This window comes from Lampetra fluviatilis, chromosome 5 (assembly GCF_964198595.1).
Source record: "Lampetra fluviatilis chromosome 5, kcLamFluv1.1, whole genome shotgun sequence".
NCBI lineage: Eukaryota > Metazoa > Chordata > Hyperoartia > Petromyzontiformes > Petromyzontidae > Lampetra > Lampetra fluviatilis.
The window spans coordinates 13,182,009-13,201,611 of NC_136279.1; the positions used below are offsets into that span (position 1 = coordinate 13,182,009).

The following is a 19,603-nucleotide window of genomic DNA, read 5'->3' on the forward strand; positions in this document are numbered from 1 at the left end:
CTTCCCACTCCCTCCTCCCCCAGTGCGCTGCTGCTCATACTCTGCTTCTAGTCGGGCTATCCTTCCAGTTAGCCCTCCTACCGTGGAGTCTAGTTCCCCCATCTCGGATCGAATGGTCTCAACGGAGGATTGCAGCTTGGTCATATTCTCACCTACGTTGGTTATCTTACCGTCCATATCTCCTATGCCGGTCTGTAACCCGGCTACCCAACCCGGGGTTGTATCGCTGGGTCTCTGGGGCTCCCTTGCCCGTCCCCTTACTGCGATGGCGAGCTCTTCCTCCTCGTCGGAGAGTAGGCTCGCTACGGCGCACTCTCGTCCCCTCCCTCGAGGCTGCGCGCGCTCACCCGAGAGTTTCTCGCATTTGCGCGCGCGCTCGACGAGGGTGTTAAAGGAGAGGCGTGCACCGTCTACATTTGGCTGCCACCACGGGGTGCGTGCCAAATATCGCTGGATTTTACCGGCGGCGAGGCCCTCAATTATTTTGGCCTCGTACTCTGGGTACGCGAGCTGGGTCAACATGCGTACATCCTCGGCATAATCTCGTAGATCCTCGCCGGGCTGGCGACGGCGTGCCTCTAAGGCCGTCTGCGCATCCTCCTCGTCATAGGCGCCGAAGCGCCGTTCGAGTTCGCACATTAATTTTTCCCACTGAGTTTGTGCGCTTGCGGGCAAAGCTTCCACAAAGTCAGCTGCTCGCCCATCTAAATATAGCTCTAACTGCTGCAACGCCTCCTCATCTGACCACCCATTAACTTTTTTAGCCCCCCTGATGCTGCGGGCAAACGATTTCCATGTTGGAATTCCTTTGCCCGTAAATGTGCCTTTGATTTAAATCTGGGTTGGGGGGCCTCTTTCCCTTGGGGGTGCGGGGGATCGTCCCGTTTCTGACACCAATATGTGAGGGTCGCTCGCCCCCGAGATCCCTCCCTCGATAATGCTAACGGCCGGGCTAGCATCATCAATCGCCCCCCCGCTGCTAGGTTCCCCACCCGTGGTGTGGGAGCCGTCGCCCGAGGATTCCCCTCCACCGCGGGTCCGCGTAGCCGGCATGGTTAATTTACGTACGCGCACTCCCGCACACAGCTCTGCGCGGCACTCACTCAACACGGAGCACTCACGTTGTGATCGCACACCTGTATCATATACGTAGTGAACACAGGCGCACCCACACGCGCACCGCTCTGCGCAGCGCTCCCCCGAGGCGAGCCGCAGCACTACAGAACCACTGCGTACACACGCTTCCCCACGCGCTCACACTGCACCACAAGATCACGCGAGACCACGCTTCGCTATTAATGATTTATTACCTGGTAACTTAATGTTGAATCAGTGAGTCGACGAGGCTGGCCTATTCCACTAAACCGGTACCTATTCCCTATTTATCGGCTATTATCCTACCTCACCTCCCCACTCACTGTTTGGCGCCCGTGGAGGTACCTCGATACGTCGCACGGACGTCCGGGTCGCTGGCTGCAGCTGCTGCTGGTCCGCTGGCCTGGAGAAAAGAGCGCCCCTTCCCCCTTGCGCCCCCCTATTTATTCTCCCTACCTCAAAGGGGTGCTGCGCTGAACAATGGGCTCGTAAATCCTAATTAATCCCTTTCTCACGCAGGCCCCCATCATCGAGGTTCATGCGGCGGCGTCCATTACAAAGGTGCGCCGTGGGAATTTGTGCACGGCTGCCCGCGTGCCCCCGCTCTCCAGGTTATTCATACTAATAGCCTTATTCTTTAACTCCCCTAATAATGGTGCCTGCGTGCCCGAGCGTAATTACGTCGTCCCTCCGCTGCCTGTGCGGGGGTGCCTGATTATGCGTTCAGATGCGCTGCGTGTTTTCTAACGATGCTCCTCTATCACAATACTTATTCCCTCTGCCTGCCCCGCCGATACTCGCGTGTGTGGGGGGAAATGCGCCTCAACCGCGGTGGCCGAATGCCCCACGCCGCGACCACACCATATTAAGGCTGGCCGCAGCGCCGCGGTGCCACGTAGCACGGGGGAGGTCATCCAATTCCCTGATCGCCGGAAACCGTGAGAGTTATTCCCGATAAGGGTTTCTCGGATAAAAACCGGTCGATCAGGTGACCTTCCCTTCCAGCTCTATGGGAGGGGGAATGCGTGCGGGCGTGTGCTTATGTGGGGGGGATGATGGGGGGCAGTGCGGTGGGGGAAGCCGGGCGGCTCCCTGGCTCGGCAGAGCGGCCCCGTCGCTGTGGCACCACAATTGTGTTGTCTATATTTATTTAAAGTCGTTTCTCAAACCCCCCCCCCCCCTCGTCACATATCGTCACAAATGTCTGACCCCCTCCCCCCCCCTAGGTGCGTGACATCATTTATGGACGGCCCCTAGGCTCTAAAGAAAGCTGTCTCTGGTGTGGACCAATCAGTTTCAAAGACAATGCATATACTACTAGAGGATGTTAATGTTTGCAAAAGTGGTTAACGCAGACATGATTCCTTGCAAAAGGTTTCTATTTGGTGTTTTAACATCTTAACACCTATAGTAATAGTAATAGGTTTTTACCCTTTTAACTGGTACAAAAACTGACACCTTTATACAAGGCATCATGTTTGCAATAACCACAACACAAGCAGTCAAAATGCAAACAAAAAGAAAAAACTCTGATGATGATAATGATATGCACTGTCCTTGAAGTTGATTGGTCCACACCCGAGACAGCTTTTCTTAGAGCCTAGTCTCCATTGGTGTTGGACCAGATGACGCCAAAAGGCGTACAACTCAAAGACAGCGCATTATCAGAGTATTGAGAGCTCGGGGTAAGCATTTACACTATGAGACCTCCTTTACCAGTGGCAAAATATAGTAATAGGTTTTTACCCTTTCAACTGGTACATATACAATGATGCCTTGTTCCTTACAGTGCCACGGGCGAAGCGAGCCACGCTGACCAACGCCCTTCGTCAGATGCGGCTGATTTACGGACCGTCATCCGAAGCACGTCACCGCTTCGACACCAGGAAGAAGACGGCCTCGGAGTCAGCGCTGGGGTACCGCAGCGCGTTGCTGGCCATGGCGGGAGTTGCCTACCCTCGCATGGATCAGGATGCCGTAGATTCGTTGGTGCTGCAGAAGCTCCTGAGCTGGGCCCGTGAGCTTCGAGTTGCCATTCCGGAGGCCGACGACGATGACTTCACGTCTCTACGCGCTGCCAGATGCATCCAAGCGCATCTACCGTTCAAGGGGGACGCGACCGTCGCCGCCTGCACGGGCCCACCTGATGGCCAGGGCCATGACGTGGATTTGGGGCCTCACCAGGCCTTCGCGGCATCAGCAATGGGAAGTCGCGGATCGTCCGATCGGCGATCCCAGCAGGACTACCACCAGCGGGCCCGGCCGACCTCACGCCAGGACGGTGCGTCCATTGTCTGCCACAACTGCGGCCTTCGGGGCCATGTGGCGTCCGGCTGCCGGGCCCCCCTGACGCCGGACTTCAGGACCTCCCACCACGGCGCCTCGCTCACCACCGGCTCCTCGGCGTACCCAGGCGAGTTGCGGCACTTCACACTCTCGGCCTCCACTTACACCGAGCACGTACCTTCACACATCACAGGGTGGTCATGCGTCAGACGAGGGGGATCCGGGGCATCATTGATCGACCGGGCGCTCGGACCGGGTCAATGGTCTGAGTTGGCCCATAGGGTCGTTGCTGCAGCGGCAGGTTCCTCCGCCGTAGTGGGTTCTATCGAGGAGGTCGATGTTCATATGTTGGTCGACACAGGTGCGTTGGCGACCATCATATCGGATCTAATTTATAACATTCAACCCAATAGATGCCGTCCCCTGCGGCCAGTTGAGTTGCCATGCTTTTCCGCGAAAATGGGGGTTCGTTGGGCATCACGGGACAGATCAATGCCCAGATCCACATTGGCGACGTTCAATTGGATGGGCTCATTTTGGTCTCATCGACCCTCGCCGTTCCGTGCCTCCTCGGAACGGATTTCTTGGGGAAAATGCCCATTAACAAGGGGTGTATCAAGCTCCCCTCCGGCCGACGCATGGCTTTCCTGCCCACATCCACTCGGTTGCACGCCGCATCCACAATGGTGCAGGCATTGGCGGCATGTACAGTTCACGTTCCTCTTGGGTCTCAGATGTTGGGTCCCCTCCGGCTTTGGAAACCTCTGGACTACGACGCGTTCATGGGGGGCGTTGTGATTGAGCCTTCAAGTTCAGCAGCGTGGGTGGCAGACCTCGTGCGAAGCGACCACGAGCCCTTTATCCAGATCCTTAACGCGGGGGTGAAAACGGCCGTCATTCCTCAGGGGATGGTGCTCGCTCACGCGACACCGGCCCCGTCGGGGGATTTGATGGTGGGTCACGTAGGGGACGTGTCCTCTTCCCCTACCGAGATGGGTCCTGACACGGGTTAGCTCGACGCAGTTTGCTCCGGTTGTGCCGATTTGTCATCGTTACAGCATGCTAAATTACATACGTTGCTGACTGATTTCGCCGACGTTTTCCGTCAAAGGAAATTCGACATTGGCTGTACCAAATTGCTTAGCCACAACATCGACACAGGTGATGCCGCTCCAGTTCGTCAAAACCCGTTCCGGTTGAGCCCGGCCGAGAAGGAGCATGTGCGGGTGGCCGTCAACCAGATGTTGGCGGCCAATGTCATTGCGCCATCAAATAGCCCATGAGCAGCGCCGATCGTTCTTGTAAAGAAACACGACGGTAGCCTCCGGTTCTGTGTGGACTTCAGGAAGCTTAATAAGATTTTATGGCCGACGCGTACCCGCTTCCCAGGATGGACGAGTCGCTCGATGCCTTAGCGGGTGCGTGCAACTTCTCGACCTTAGATCTCCTCTCAGGGTTTTGGCAGCTGCCCGTTGATGACGCATCCAAACCAAAGACGGCCTTTTGCACTTTTCGAATTCAACAGACTCCCTATGAGTCTCCACTCGGCCCCGGCGACGTTCCAGCACCTCATGGAGCTGGTCCTCGCTGGGCTCCATTCGGATTCTTGCCTGATCTACCTCGACGATGTCATCGTGTTTAGCAGAACTTTCGATGAAGACCTTGAGCGTTTGAAATGCGGGCGGCTAACCTCAAATTCAAACTGCAAATGTGCCACCTCATGTTGGATTCGGTTTGTTACTTGGGGCATATTGTCAGCCGCTCGGGCATTGCCACTAACCCGGAAAAGACAAATTGCATGCGCTCATGGCCGACTCCCACCTCTGTTGGGGAGGTCCGGAGTTTTATCGGCTTTGCCTCATACTATCGGTGGTTTATCGCGGGATTTGCGTTCATCGCCAAGCCCCTCTACGCACTCACGGCAAAAGGCATCAAATTCCATTGGGGAGAGTCAGAACAGGCCTCGTTCGATGTGATCCGACAAGCACTGGTCGATGCTCCTCCCTTGTCTTATCCAGACTTTACCGTTCCATTCATTCTGGATACAGACGCCAGCAACACCGGTATTGGAAGGGTGTTGTCGCAAATTGTCAATGGAGTGGAGCGCGTCATCGCCTATGGCAGCAGAGTGCTGTCGGCCGCGGAGCAGTGTTACTGAGTGACATGCCGCGAATTGCTCGCTATCGTTTTTTTCGTACAGCAGTATAGATCCTATCTGTATGGCAGGCATTTCATGGTACGCTCCGACCACGCGGCACTACGATATGCCTTGCGAGTGGACCAACCATCTGGACAGCTCTAGCGTTGGCTCGAGATCCTCCAGGACTTAGTGTTCACTGTCGTTTACTGAAAGGGGATTCAACACGGGAACGCTGACGGGTTATCGCGACTGCCGTCCAATGGCCGTTGTGCCTGTTTTCTTGGCACGGGCCGGTGTAGGAAGCCTGAAGTGGTACCGCCCCCATCTCTTGCGGCCGCGGCCAGGGATGGGATCGGGCAACACGGGGCTCCCTCCATGCAAATTCCGCAGGACGCGTTGCTGGGCCTCGGGTTGGACGACTGGGGACGTCTTCAGATGGAGGACGTCTCCCTCCTTAAATTAAGGCGCCGGGCTGAGGGCGCCGAGGGTCACAGGCGGCAGGGCGGTCCCATCTCATTTATCATCCGGGAAGGTGTTCTCATGCATTGGGATGGGAGGGCTCAGTCCCACACGTTGGTGGTGCCCACCTCCCTGAGGGGACGGGTTGTGTGTAAAACCCATAGTCGCCTCTTGCATTTGGGCGTTCATAAAACGCTGGCCAATATCCAATTGGAATTTTTCTGGCCGAATATGCGAAGCGATATGGCTGACCTTCTGCAAGGCAAAAAACACATGCTAGGCCATTCTGCCCACCCCTCCAATCTATTAAGGTTTCCCGGGTCAATGAAATCGTCGCTTTGGATATTTTGGGTCTGTTTGCTGCTACTCCCCGAGGTAATAAGTACCTCTTGGTTGGGGTAGAATACTTTACCTGATGGGCCATGGCCTGGCCACTCCCCAACCAGTCGGCGGCAGCCGTTACGGAGGCCTTTTTCCACGACTACGTCCTGAATAAGGGTGCTCCCAAGCGGATGCTGACCGACCAAGGGAAAAATGTCTCTTCCACCCTGTTGCGGGACGTATGCAACCTGCTGGGGACACACAAAATTCGGACCTCACAATATCACCCTCAGACCAACGGTATGGTGGAACGATTACATGGGGCACTCACCTTCATGCTATGCCACCAGGTGTCTAATTCACAGACTGACTGGGATCTCCACATGCCTGGTGTCCTGGCCGCCTATAGAATGGTGCCCCATGCTGCCACGAGCTACTCGCCATTTTACCTTATGTATGGTAGGGAGGTTTGCCCCCCAATCGATGTCCAATTGCACATAACGCAGCCCACACCTAGGGCTAAAATTGCTGACCACATCCGTGCTAATGTGCGTCGTCTGGTGGATGCCCAGGAGGCTGCTCAAAATAACTCGGAAGCTTGTCAGCTTGCTAACGAGCGCTTGCGGAACCTCTGCACTTCCCGCCATGTTTGGGCGGAAGGGGACCGTGCTTGACTCCACTGCCCGCAGGTACCGCTGGCTACTTCCTCAAAACTGCTTAAGCCTTGGAGGGGCCCGGTTGTTATTGTCCGCGTTGTCCGCCCTCAGTGCGTCAGGATCCAGCACGGCAAGCACCGTTGCTTCGTGCACCTGTCATGCCTGAAACCTTACATCCAACCTTGCACACCTCCTGCACTTCTCGGGGGCCGAGAGTGCGATGTGCCCGGCGAGCCGCGCTGCGCCGATGCCGATTCTAACTCTCGGGCAGGTTCTGTCGTCCCGCCCTCAGGTGCCTCGGGAGTGAAATCGACCCGGCCACCCTCAACGGCCGACTCAGCAGAAACTAACTTGCCCACCAGATCGGCGGGCCAGGACACGAGCCCAACCCCAGGCCGTCGGCCCCCTCCCGCCTCCATCGCGACCGATGGACCTGCCACTCGGACTCGCTCCAAACTCAGACGATTTTTAAGGGTAAGCGCATTGGTCTAAAACATCTTGTGTGACAAGCGATGACGAGGGACGTTATTGAGGTTCCAATTAATGGGAAGGCGACTGTTTCCCTCGATTCATAGGACTTCCCGGGGGGTAGTAGTATTGCGGCGGATGGGTGGGGGAGAGATGTATGACAGCATGGGCAGCCAGCGTGTTGGGGTCGACTTGAGCATTCCAGTAACACACTGCATTGCAGTGTTTAGTTGGACATCAATCGGTTGAGCATAACTACTTCTGTTTTATACTGGTGCACAGTTTTCGGCTACAGAGTACACTTCAAAACGATCCAGTAGTTATTACAGTATTATGCCTTTTCACTCAGGAAAGCTTCACTGAATCTTAACTCTTTTTCAGGAGGGTCTTGTCAAGTTTTCACAGTCGAAAGGATGCATTTATGTGTGCAGGTATACCTCCATTAGAACTCAGGATGCGCTATTTGGAAATGGAGCACTACAGTGATACCTCGGTTCACGAACATAATTCGTGAACTGACTCTGGTCGCGAACCGAATTGGTTGTGAACCGAGGCACATTTTCCCATAGGGTTCAATGTAAATCCGGTTAATCCGTTCTGACCTTTTTTTTGGTTTTTGAAGCACAAAAATATGAAACAAATTACAATACACATTAGTACTGTACAGTATAGTAATGTATAAAGAGAGAACACTAACCTTGCTTGAGATGACTTCAGTAAGCACTCAAACGGGTGAACTGTACAATACAGTAAGTACAGTATTGTACAGTACAGTAGTACAGTACTGTATGTGCTAAAAAGCACACCAAAAAGCAAAAAGTCACTGAAAGTGTCTTCACAGTACTCACAGTACTTCTTTCTGTGTCTCTTATTCTCTCCACGATCTTCCTACAGGAAGTCACGACCATGTGACAGCCTGGAAATAGCATTAAAATGGCCGCGGCTCCTGTTCGTGAACTTTTCTGTTCGTGAACCGAGTTGTTCGTGAACAGAAGCGTTCGTGAACCGAGGTATCACTGTATATGAAACAACGCTTTAGGAGGTTATTATAACATGGTTCCAATGGAGATGCGTTCCCAATCACTATTTTAGATATGAGCTAAATATGAGGGCTTCATTGGGGTTATCGGTAATACTGTAGCCTTAAAATCATACTGTACACAAAAGTGTAAAGACATTTCCTAAATAAGTATAACTTGTATTGATAGTGACGTAAAAGAATGCAATAAGTTACGTACTTGCCAGTGCATTTGGTCAGAGCTTGTGGGAAGTATATGCAGTACTAAACAATCGGATTAATCGATCCATAGGTCGCGAATGAATCGATGCAGTGATTAAACCTTGTTGGATCGACTGTCAGAAGAATCGGTGCAAAACACACCTCGATTCAGGTTCTGCAAGACCGCTCCTACGGGCAACGCCAGGCCTACTTTATTTCATATATGGGACGATCCACACAATCATTTTCCTTCAGGACAAAGAGCATTAGAACGAAACAGATTTATAATAGGCGAAAGGAAAAGAGGTATGCCTGTAATCACATTTCAGTATTTTTGCACACGAAATATGTTTCTCATTTAACCACTCTACAGAAAATATATGGATCAGCAAGCCATTTAAACCTGTCAATTTCTTGGGCCATTCCCTGATTATGCCAAACAATCCACACCTGAAAAGGGCAACTTGGTCACTTCATTCACTGGCAGACTTTCTGCTTGATCCATACTGATTAGGGCAGCCATCGTTCCAGGATCTTCGGCGAACATGCAGGGATAGAATACAATGACACAGAGACTTGCAATAGGCCCGCGAATTTTCTCTTGGTAGCACTAACTTAGCCTAAAGGCACGATTAATTTTTCATCAGGTTTCTGTTAGGACGTTTAAGCCCAAGCAGGTTTTATAGAGCTATAATACAAACATCAGAGTCTATTTGGCTTATTGTTGGGAGAATGTTTGAATCATATTAATTAGTAATGGATGAATAATTCAGTGGCTGATATACTACAGTTGCTAAATTATTTAAGTAAACTGTAGTTTCAGCGCTATATGTGGCAATGCATTAATGTAGCACATTGTAATGTTGGCAGTGAGATGGATTTATATGAAAGTAGAAGTTATGGGGTCATATATTAACTTAAAGTTTTCGTGACTGCAGGAATTCATATTCTTGAGTCTTTTGGTAAAGTCACTTTGATAGGTTCAAAGAAAATAACAAAAAAAATACTTATCTACGTGACTTTACCGAAAGACCCAAGATTATGGGGTCATCTGTGTGAGATTGGTCCACTTCTCGTGAGGTTGGGGTCATCAGGTTGAAGTAGTCACAAACTTGCAATGACCGACATGGGAAAGTGAGGTGATGTGTTCTTGCCCCCCACTATGGACATTCAGCCTGAGCCACAACCCCACACGTGATGTCGACTGGGTACAATGTGTCAACCACAACAATAAACACTATCAATTATATGTACTATAATGGGAAAGAGATTATGGCATTGTTAGTCTAATAATTGTATGAACACAAAGTCTTCATTGCAATATTAAATACACGTTTTCAAAATATAACGACCAGGTCTACTAAAAACTGAATATGTAAAGACTGTCAAGGTGACGACGTGATGGATTAGTAGAACGTGATGGCGGCTGCTGTTGCACAGATGGTGCTGATGTAGGGAGGCTTTAATGCCTTTGAGTATTTAGTTATTTTAGTATTTAAGTGCTATTATATTTGGGAAGGGCTTTATTCAGCAGTGAATAGATCATGGATAATGCTGGTATAAATGCAAATCCTTATTCATAAATAACTATCTTTACCTTTATCTAGAAAGTGATGAAGAAAAGCTGATTTGATACACCGATGACACGATCAATAACAGGTGATGGCAATACTATTACAAAAATCTATTGGATTTTACGGTGCACAATGCAGATGTGATCGCTCTACTGATATGAATACAAATACGATTACATGTAAATGGACGATATAATCTTGAAAACAAGATGCATATCCATGCTCCTGTATCATCATTAGTAAATGGAAACTTTAAGTCAAACAAAAATCTGAAAACGAAATAAAACATGAATTGTTTATTGTTAACCGTTTACAGAAGCAATAACTTTATTCGTAAATGCAGCCAAAGGTAGTGCAGCAAAATCCGTTGGACTGTGCTTCAATGCTCCCATCACGCATAATAAAGATATAACACCCAAAGCTCTGCTTTAATGGATTCAGTCCTTTGTCATACTGCCATCTCATGGCAAAATCCATTGTTTCATGTTCTTTTCTGCTCCCATGTCCATGCCTCATGCTTTTAACAACCAACCCCCACGACCACGATGATGATGAAGTATGGTCAAATAAGGGGAGGTTTCATGAAATGAAAAGTAGCCTATTTCTTCAGTGTGTATGCGAGTGAGTGCGTTGGTTGAGTATGAGCAATACAAAGGGTTGATGTTTGTACTGGACCTTGAATGAATCACACTCATGCGCGACGCTTCCAGAAAACTCCCAAAAGTTACCTCATGAATTAATGAGCATCATTTTAAGAATGCACGATTTAATGGGGACCATCTAGAAGATTACTTTACAATGACAACAAAACCTTACAGCGCTGCAATTTGTAATGGCAGAAAACTACCAGAATAGTATTTAAAGCGATTAATAAAAAACTGCATCCAACAACTATTAATGCATTAATTAAACTGTGCATAGTACGGATACGACGTTCTGGATTCACACTACATGCATTGGTCAACCACGTGCATGGTCTGATTTTGGTTAACTTCCACGCTCTTTTGTGCAAGTTTACCACAATTAGACAGATGTTGATCAATCAGTCTCCGCTCGCTAAGTTAACATTTTGCTTGTTTTGGAACAAATTGGTCTAAATTCATATTGCTTGTGATCTACGAATTATTGTAGAGATAATTTTTCGTTAAACAAGACTAGCCTATATTTATGCAGTTTATTATATCGTTATATACACACACTTTTAACCATGTTACAAAGTTGTTTTATGCTGATATCATAGAATTGCAATGGTTCCAACATTATAATCGTTTATTAATTATATCGTTATAAATGTTAACCGTGTTATAAAGGTTATCAAAGTTGGTGATATAATAGAATGCAATTTTGTTAATATTATAGGTTTATTATATGGTGAGAAATAATTTTAACAACCACTCAAACAACCGCAGCCATAGACCACAACAAGTGCTTCACCACAACCATAACTCAAACCACAATCATATATCACAAAAAGTGTGCCAACAACTACACACACAATTACAACCGCTCAAACACAACTACACACGGACACCAACTACCACAAAGCATATAAACACACAATTGTACACTCGCAGTTGGTCGGGCGTCGCTCCGGCATCCTCGGGCGATGTGTCCAGGCTGACCACATCTGAAGCAGGTGATGGCAGGTCTCTGCTGGGGGGGGGGGGTCGCCTCCCCCCTAGGCCTCCAATCTCGAGGCCGCGCGAGGTCTCCCCCTGCCGCTGAACCCAGCCTTGTACTGCCGTAGTCCCTTCCCTCTCCAGCTCAGGATCCTGCTGCGCCATCGTGTGGTTGTTCCTTGCCGATCGGGCAGTCGAGGCACCGCTCAACTGGGGCTCACCTGCTCAGGCTACTGATGAAGAAGCGCAGGGACGTCTGCGCTTCTTCATCAACGACAGGCAGCACGATCCCCGTCTCGTGCGCCAACACCAGCAATTTCTCCATCGTTAATGAGTCCAGTGCGGCCAGATCCATACGCGGATAGACCGCCTGCCCAAGCGCCATCAAAGCACTGTAGTAAGCGTGGGGCGTTTCAGCCTGCCCCCGCCTCCATTGCAGGAACTTCTTCCACGTGTTGGATGGTGTCTCAAAGACGGCCGCCCCCTCCACTACCCCCTCCTCCTCTTTGGTCGCCTCTTGCTGGGCCCTAGCCGATCGGGTGATCGCCCCCCCCCCGCGCCAGCGCCCTCATAAGTCTTCCCGTGCCCAGTAGTTCGCGTCTTCGGGTCCGCTCTCTATGCCTCCCACCCATTGTTCTCCCCCCAATGTTGTGAGTAACTCATTGCGGTTGGCCCAGGGGATCTTTTCTGTTTTGCGCCCATACAATTTCAAGCCAATTTAGGGGCGCGGTAATGTAACCTGTCCTGTGGGGGTCGGCCAATCTAATGGCACCGGGAAACTGTGGGACTCTCCCCCTAGGGGCCCTTCGGATTAAAACCCGATGTGCCAGGCAACCCCCTGCCAGGACACTACGTGGGTGCGCTGCGTGCGGGTGTGTGTTTAGTGCGGGGGCCGGGACGGAGTTGCGGCGCTTGCGGAGTTGCTCCGTGGTCGTGGCACCACAGTCGCGCTCCTGGTGTTTGTTACTGAACAGCAGGTTTTTTTTAGCAACTGACCTGTGCATGAAAGCAAGATACATGATAACTTAATGGTGAGTATTGTACCTTGAAACCTTTGTATTAATACTGTCACTGTGAGAATGTCTTCCACTCAACTCAATACACCATGCAACTATAATAATTAGTATTATAGCCTAGATATTATTGCATACGGGTTAAAAACATTCGTAGCTATTTGAGTTAAAATTAGTCGGGAAAAAGGAGGGGGCCCACACGTATCTTGCATATCCCCGTTGAAATAGGTAGTTGCAACACTGGGTCCATGAGTAATTAATACCCATATCTTAATTGTACCCATACCTTAAAGATAGGGTACTTTCCAAGAATATATTGAAGTCCACCAGTATTGATTCAGCCAAGTTTGACTCTACTTTGCTGCAATCAATGCTGCTAAAATTATGACACTCCCAGAACGCCGTGGGGCTGATGGGCTGTGTAACGAATAGTACTGCTTTTTACGTGAAGAGACGAATATATGAAGGGGACAGTGTCTGTTTATCTCAATTGTTTCCCAAAGACCCCTGCTGAGGATAACCGTCGTGTGTGCGACCCTATGTATATGTAGGGGTGTTACGGAGGGGCTGTATACAATGGGATCAGATGGGAAAGAAACACAGTGGGCGTGGCTATGTCGGTGCACGGGCAGGTGCTCCCAGCGACGTCCGCATCGGGCAGCCTGGGGGGCTGACTCGGAGCTGGGATCCCCCGGGGCCCCACCCCTCAGCGGGGGGTTTGGTATAAAAGGGGATGAGTCGGAGGGCTCGGGGAGATATGTTAAGCTAAACCAGTGAAGACCGAAGATCGTCTAGATAGGGCCCTGGACTCCCCTGGATCGCCACCCTTATCAGGGCCGCACAGGACCGAGCCAGCGGCGTGGTCCCGAGAGCCAGAGCCAGTGCTCTGGGACTCCGGGTACCGTAAGCCCGACTTACCAGTGTCGGGCCAGATAGCCTCCCCTAGCCCGTTAGTGGTGGACTAGGAGGTAGGTTAGGCATAGCTAGCAAGTGTATCCCCAGCTAGCCGGGTGAGGGGGCCGATACCCCCTCCAATGTTGTATGTCCGTGATTGTGCCAACTGACGCGGAATAAATACGTGTGCCTCCAACCCCGGCGTCCAAGAGTCCTCAACGATATTACATCTAGAAGCTGGACCGAAACGAGTGCGCACACGTAGATGTTGAAAAACAGACTGTTGGGGCAAGTTCTGTTAGCGAGCGCCTATGAGGGCCTGCACGGCACACGAGGGGTTTGGTGGCAAGCACCACGCCCGGCTGCCTTTGTCTCCTCAGTAGCGATGTTTACACATTGCATCAGGTACTCATTTGAGGCTGAGTCGACCTAGGTGAGGCCCTGGACCGATTTACTTAATCGTCACTTATGTTGGTCGTGAGCGGGAATCGAACTCGTGTATCCGGGTTCATAGCCCAGCGTGCTAACCGCTGCACGACGACAAACAGGCAAACGCATGCTTACACACACACTCACGTATTCACATGAACAAGGGATAGTCAGATTTAATTTGAGCAAGGGAGGGTTTATTTCAATGCACATGAAAAACCTCATTCAGCGTTAATTTCTCTGTAATCATTGCACGTGGCAAACCCCCTCAAGAGCGCTGGGCTGCATTTGCTGACAGAACCGGGTTAGCATTCTGTACACTGCTGCTCTTCAGGTTACCAAGTCACGTCCAGCATTTTGAAAGTAGTTTTCAAGAGTTATTTGTTACTGGTTTTGTGAGTACGTGTACTGCACTGAGCCAATGCACAAGGTGTTTATTTCATAGTGGATGGATGCATTATGCCTCGTTGGAGTTTGTGTCATTGTGCTATTTGCAATATTGGTGCCAGTATGTCGTGCAGCACAGTACATTTAAAATATTGAAATGCCTTTTTACTAAAAGCACATTTCAATGGAGCCTTAGTGGTAGTGCTAATTAGCAGTAGTGTCAGGTATAGTAGTAATAGCTGTGAATAGTAGCAGTACCTTGTTTATTAGGCATGTCAAGATTACTGTCTATGATTCGGAGACATGTCACAATTTAATTTGCTCAGCACGAAGGTAATGTTTGCATACAATATGCAATAACACTTAAATGACTGATTCTTGCACGACCGATTGGTGGCATGGATGCGAGAGTACAAATTAATTTGAATGAATCAATACATCATTACATGCCTAATACTTAGTGGTAAGGTTGACACTCGTCATGATGATTAAGAAGCAAGGAGTGGAAGCTTAACAAACTAAGAGCAACCCTTTCACCCCGCAGCCATGTCCTTGGAGTTCACTTTTTCAGCTTCAGCTTCTCCTTCTGCTGGTCAGAGTCCTTCTTGTAGAATTCAGAGAACTCTGGCATGGGAGAGAAATGTAACTTCAAATGGATGGCATACGTAGAGGGTTCCCTCGCTTTCTGAGGTAGATGTGTTCCAAATAAGGGTGTACAAAGCAAAATGGCGTAGCGGAGACCGCAGAGTCACGTAACCCACAATGCGCCACACGAGGCAGCTGCTTGTCGAGCAGCGCAGATGGTATACAGAAGGTCGCATGTCCAACCATTTAGCCGCATATAAGTTATTTCAAACCGCAAATCGCAAATTCTGGGAAGAAATAGGTTAGCAGCATATACACAAAAATTATTACAGGAAGTGCCCGTCACTGATCGATGCCCACCCCTTTGTGTGAATAACCCCACCCTACCTGAATGTACTGAAAATGTTACACACATTCGCGTACTTCTAAAGAAGAGTATAGGAGTCCGTAATGTTTCAAGCAGTTTGTACTTTGTTTTGGTCCAGCAACCTATTTGTGCAAGGCCTAACTAGATGTTCGCATGATCTCATATCCGACCTTGTTACACCATCTGTAAAATAACCATAATTCGACCTTGAATTTCCTTATAATGCTGTGGTTATGTGCTGAATGTCACATGAGAATAAACAAAATTTTCACTTGAATGTAAATAACAATGTGATGAATTTCCTAACTATAGGTTTCCGGGAGATGGTAGTAGAGCAATGGATTCTCAAATGTACGTCTGTGCACATTTCACTGCTGTTCTCTTGTATGCGTGATTTAGCTGGGTACTCCAATTTCCTCCCACAAGTGAAACAAGAATGAACGTTATTGGGAAGACATTCCAGTTCAAGAGAGAGCGTGGAAGATGTTCTATGTAAATACGTGTCATCATTGTTCATACATAAATGTCTTTCCCTTGGCTTGTTCTATATCATGTCCTCCTGAGTTTGTGTATGCCCCTTTTAAACAAGGTAACAACCCTGTGCCAAGATCTTCCGTAGACCATGGCCACACACCTTCGAAAGAGATCTTGCCATCTTGGTTTTTGTCCACACTGGTGCAGTCTTGATCCACACCGTTCATTTCCAAGAAGTCATGGTAGTCGGCAAACGAAATGAAGCCGTCGTTGTCCTGTTTCCACAGAATGAGGAGGAAACATTTCCTTGCTCGTTAATGGCAGCTTTGTGAGTGCTGGTGCAAATTAATGGGAAGGTGGCTCGTGGTCAAGACTAGCAACAGATTCACATCCAAGGGAAAAAACGTGTCTGTGATCTACCACGGATATGTCAGTGATGTAATTTAGCTTGTGTGCTGTTCATTGGTGGATCGGTATATCGCAGAACTGTGAGTGATGGCGTTTTTACCTTAATGTCCCCGTGTCTACGCTCACCACCTTCAACTCAAAATTATCAGTGTGGTGAAGTATGGTCAGATAACCCACAATCCACAAGGCATGAGGAGGATCTCATCCAGCAGTTGACTGACTTAAGGCTTGTACATGTACCACTCATAAACGGAATTAGTCAATCACGGCAATGGAGGAGCCTGCTGGAATCATCTTGAGACGACGTGAGACTTTGGGCATGAATAATGAGTCTCATGATCATCATATCAGCTGGTGCAGAGGTGAGTGCTGGCACTGATCAGGGGTACAAGTCTCACAGTAGCTGAAGGGTCCTACTGACTTGTGAGGGCCATGCCCTAGCGATACGCAACAGGAAGTATGAACTTGCTGTGTGGAAATCGCACCTCTTTGAGGCTGCATTTCAACTGCCTCAGGTAAACACGAGGGAGATGAACTGAGACATCCATCTCGTGGCTAGGTGCCACGGCTTGGGCACGAGAAGAGTGAGTAGCTTCAGTCTTTAATGCTTATAGAGCAGCAGAGCTAAACACGGCACATAAGAGCAGAGGTGCTAGCCAATTGGGGACTCTAAGCAGAACATATCTTTACGTGCCCTCCCTTTCAATTCGTAAACTCCTAAGTAAGATAACACGAGATATATACAAGTGAAATATAAGATGTAGCAAGATGAGATAGGTGGACAAAGTGCATAGGTGTAATGAGATGCAAAAAGAGGATACAGATGCAACTGCTTTAACTCACCATGTCAATTGCTTCGAAATTAGCGTGCGCCAATGATTCCCAGTCCTGTTTTTCAAAACAAATCACAAACAACACTTTCAGAATCTTAACATTATTTTATCATACAGAGCTGCAACACTGCATATTGGTCATTGCGTCAAGTCAACGTTTGAGTATGTTATTGGAAAGACTAACAGAGGTATATTTATTTCAGAATACTTCAGAATACAGTGGAATGTCTGGAGCCATGAGCTGCAGCGCTCCTTATCTTATCTTGTGGGTTGACAGTGGCTTATGAAGATACAAATAATCAACATGCCATTAACAATTGAAAAAAGTCTTCCACGTTCGTCTGCACTGGATTTGATTATCGATTCCATCGCTTTGGTATGGATAATAGCGTCCAAAGCCGTTTTTAAAATGTATGGTTAATCGTTTAACAACCTTAATAAGTAACGCAAAAATAATAGCGTCATCATTGAGAACGTGTTTGTCTCTGCACGCAAAATATATAGAATACTTTTTCAGACGAATATATCATATTTTACTATTTAATAGGTGCTCACGAACAAAACGTGCGTGTGTGTGAAAGGCAATGCCAGGCATATTTGACTGTCATGATGGTGCAATGAGTGTATTCCCTACCATGGCTGAAGTCGTTGGTGATCCGTGAGCAACTGGAAGGTCGAATCTGGAGCCGCTGATGTGAAGATCGCAGCGATGCACGCACTTTTATTTGCGAGCACCCAGGTGAGGGTGGGGCTCTCCAGGTACGTGGGGCTGGGGAGGGGTGGGCGGTCGTGGGGTTGGGGTGGTACGTGTGCATGTTTACATGTGGCTGGGAGAGGTGACACATTTGAGAGCCCAGGTGGTGCATCTGCCACTCTTCTCGAATATTCAACCCAGCGAGCCTTCGATGCTTCACATGGCCTCAAGGTGCACCTCGCCTGACGATTGTGTATGCTAAGCTCTTCCTTAACTCCCAATGTCAAAACACCGATTACTCATGTGTGTGTTTATGTAATCATGTACTGTTTAAGAAAACCTCAGTAACTTTCTGCTCACGTGAGGAAGGGTTCCTTAATAGAGAATGTTTGAGCAATTTTATAATGAATTTTTGACATGGGATAGAAAATGGGAGATCCAGGAGAAAACCCATCACGCATAATAAAGATATAACACCCAAAGCTCTGCTTTTATGGATTCAGTCCTTTGTGATACTGCCATCTCATGGCAAAATCAATTGTTTTATTTTATTTTCTGCTCCCATGTCCATGCCTCATGCTTTTACCAACCAACCCGCACAACCAGGATGATGGTGAAGTATGGTTAAATAAGAGGAGGATGTGTAAGATTAAGAATAACCTGTTTCCTCGTTGCGTATGCGAGTCAGTTCATTGATGCACACATCGTCTCCAGCTGTGAAGTCGGTCAGGGCGTGCTGGATGGACTGGCTGTCCTTCACGTGCTGAAAGAGGAGGCTTTCACATGGCTCTGTGGCTTCGTGAGCTGAGTCCACTCACATATAACATTGACAAACATTAATTTTTCATGGATATCTGGCGCTGTAACCATATGGCAGTCACGTGCAAAAGCATTCGCTAAATAAATGGTAAACTTATTGAGTAAGAAAAAGGGTTGATGTATGTATTGAATATTGAATACATTACGCCCAGGCATGACGATTCCAGAAAAAAGACCAAATGAATTAATAAGCATCATATGAATGTTGCTCATTTAAGGAAGCACGTTTCAATTGTGCCTTCTAGAAGATTACTTTACAATGACAGCAAACACTTTCAGCGCTCTAATTCGTCATGGTAGAAAGCTACCAGAACATTCTTTCAAGCTATGAATAAAACAAATGCATCGTCAACACTGTTCGTGTGTTCATTAAACTGTGCACAGTACAGTTACGGCGTTCTGGGTTCACACTACATGCATGCAAATTACTTCTTCAGCCTTCCACATACCAATTAAGTGTGTAAATATCTATTTTCTCATTAATCTCTTGAGCTTTCCACATCCAGCGAACCTGGAGCTTTCCATTTCTTCTTCATGGTGATGAGGAAATGAATTGTAACGTAGATTTTTGAAGTGTTATTATATTTACATTTTTTTGTTAATTTTCAGTAAGTCTTTTAATATCCAAATTTGTAAATGTTTGGCGTTAATTACACATGAATGTAATTTTATTTTTGTGTATGACTATGTTCACGAACTAAATACCATTGTCGAGGTCTGCTTGCCACCAGGGAGCTTCAGGAGAGAGTTCGTGTCGTTTTTATATTCTTCCATTGACAGAACGCAGATTAAAGGGGTTTACTAAACGATCTATATAGTTTTGGTTTCATGACCATAATCGCACTGTGGCTTGTCTTTAATTT

General features: G+C 48.3%; 1 long non-coding RNA gene across 1 annotated transcript; it reads right to left on the reverse strand.

The window, feature by feature from the left end:
• Positions 1-14,348: 14,348 nt before the first annotated feature.
• LOC144932240 (uncharacterized) lies at positions 14,349-17,938 on the reverse strand. Its single transcript, XR_013636873.1, has 4 exons — positions 17,862-17,938; positions 17,238-17,282; positions 16,147-16,261; positions 14,349-15,184 (listed from the first exon to the last, which is right to left on the reverse strand). It is a non-coding gene; the product is annotated as an uncharacterized LOC144932240 (long non-coding RNA).
• Positions 17,939-19,603: the final 1,665 nt, after the last annotated feature.